Here is a 2,462-nt window from a genome sequence, read left to right as displayed (position 1 = left end):
GGAGCGGGCAGTGGGCAGCAGGAGCGGGCAGCGGGCAGTGGGCAGCAGGGAGCGGGCAGTGGGCAGCAGGCAGTGGGCAGCAGTCAGTGGGCAGTGGGCAGCAGGCAGCAGTCAGTGGGCAGTGGAGAGCGGGGAGCGGGCAGTGGGGAGCAGGGAGCAGGCAGCGGGGAGCGGGCAGTGGGGAGTGGGCAGTGGGCAGCAGGGAGCAGGCAGCGGGCAGTGGGCAGCAGGGAGCGGGCAGAGGGCAGTGGGCAGCAGGGTGCAGGCAGCGGGCAGTGGGCAGCAGGGAGCGCGCAGTGGGCAGTGGGCAGCAGGGAGCGGGCAGTGAAGATGAGCAGCAGGAAGCGGACAGCGGGCAGTGGGCAGCAGGGAGCGGGTAGCGGGCAGTGGGCAGCAGGGAGCGGGCAGCAGTCAGTGGGCAGCAGGGAGCGGGCAGCGGGCAGTGGGCAGCAGGGAGCGGGCAGCAGTCAGTGGGCAGCAGGTAGCGGGCAGCAGTCAGTGGGAAGCAGTCAGTGGGCAGCGGGGAGCGGGCAGTGGGGAGCGGGCAGCAGTCTGTGGGCCGTGGGGAGCGGGCAGTGGACAACAGGGAGCGGGCAGCAGTCAGTGGGCAGCGGGCAGTGGGAAGCAGGTAGCAGTCAGTGGGCAGCGGGGAGCGGGCAGTGGGGAGCGGGCAGCAGTCTGTGGGCCGTGGGAAGCGGGCAGTGGACAGCAGGGAGCGGGCAGCAGTCAGTGGGCAGTGGGGAGCGGGCAGTGGGCAGCAGGGAGCGGGCAGCAGTCAGTGGGCAGCGGGGAGCGGGCAGCAGTCAGTGGGCAGCGGGGAGCGGGCAGCAGTCAGTGGGCAGCAGGGAGCAGTCAGTGGGCAGCAGGGAGCGGGCAGTGGGCAGCAGGGAGCGGGCAGTGAAGATGGGCAGCAGGAAGCGGGCAGCAGGGAGCGGGCAGCGGGCAGTGGGGAGCAGGCAGCAGTCAGTGGGCAGCAGGGAGCGGGCAGCGGGCAGTGGGCAGCAGGGAGCGGGCAGCAGTCAGTGGGCAGTGGGGAGCAGGCAGTGGACAGCAGGGAGCGGGCAGCAGTCAGTGGGCAGCGTGGAGCGGGCAGTGGGCAGCAGGGAGCAGTCAGTGGGCAGTGGGAAGCGGGCAGTGGGCCATGGGCAGCAGGGAGCAGTCAGTGGGCAGCAGGGAGCGGGCAGCAGTCAGTGGGCAGCAGTCAGTGGGCAGCAGGCAGCAGTCAGTGGGCAGTGGGGTGTGGGCAGCAGTCAGTGGGCAGTCAGTGGGCAGCAGGGAGCGGGCAGCCGTCAGTGGGCAGTGGGCAGCAGGGAGCAGGCAGCAGTCAGTGGGCAGCAGGGAGCGGACAGCAGTCAGTGGGCAGCAGGGAGTGGGCAGCAGTCAGTGGGCAGTGGGCAGCAGGGAGTGGGCAGCAGTCAGCGGGCAGTGGGGAGCAGGCAGCGGGGAGCGGGCAGTGGGGGGTGGGCAGCAGGCAGCAGTCAGTGGGCAGTGGGCCGTGGGCAGCAGGCAGCAGTCAGTGGGCAGTGGGCAGCAGGGAGCGGGCAGCAGTCAGTGGGCAGTGGGGAGCGGGCAGTGGGGAGCGAGCAGTGGGGAGCAGGCAGTGGGCAGTGGGGAGCAGGCAGTGGGGAGCGGGCAGCAGTCAGTGGGCAGTGGGGAACGGGCAGCAGTCAGTGGGCAGTGGGGAGCGGGCTGCAGTCAGTGGGCTGTGGGGAGCGGGCAGCAGTCAGTGGGCAGTGGGCAGCGGGGAGCAGGCAGCAGTCAGTGGGCAGCGGGGAGCAGGCAGTGGGCAGCGGGCAGCAGGGAGCGGGCAGCAGTCAGTGGGGAGCGGGCAGCAGTCAGTGGGCAGTGGGGAGTGGGCAGTGGGGAGCGGGCAGTGGGCAGCAGTCAGTGGGCAGTGGGCAGCAGTCAGTGGGCAGTGGAGTGGGCAGTGAGGAGTGGGCAGCAGTCAGTGGGCAGTGGGGAGCGGGCAGTGGGGAGCGGGCAGTGGGCAGTGGGCAGCAGTCAGTGGGGAGCGGGCAGTGGGCAGCAGTCAGTGGGCAGTGGGCAGCAGTCAGTGGGGAGCGGGCAGTGGGCAGCAGTCAGTGGGGAGCGGGCAGTGGGCAGCAGTCAGTGGGCAGCGGGCAGTGGGCAGTGGGCAGCCAGCACCGGGCCAACGTTGGCACTGGTAACGGCAGAAACCTTGCAGTGTAAATGTGGGAAAGTGGTGAAACAGTCTGACCCTCTCCCATCTGGAACTGTCTCCCTGGAACTCCAGTCTGGCTGCTGCCGGCTCTGCTGTCCCTGACTGGGAGCTGACTGTCTGTTACTGGGGTGACAGAGGGAGCTGAGGCTGTGCTGGGACCTGGCGCAGACCCAGTCTCTGAATGAACACAGCTGCATTGTGTTTGCCAGATGTGTGAGTGACTCTCTCTGACTCGAGGGGGCGTGAGGGGAGGGCGGGGAACGGGCTGACTGTGCAGCAG

The sequence above is a fragment of the Scyliorhinus torazame genome, chromosome 25 (genome assembly GCF_047496885.1).
Source record: "Scyliorhinus torazame isolate Kashiwa2021f chromosome 25, sScyTor2.1, whole genome shotgun sequence".
NCBI lineage: Eukaryota > Metazoa > Chordata > Chondrichthyes > Carcharhiniformes > Scyliorhinidae > Scyliorhinus > Scyliorhinus torazame.
This window is presented reverse-complemented; position numbering follows the sequence as displayed.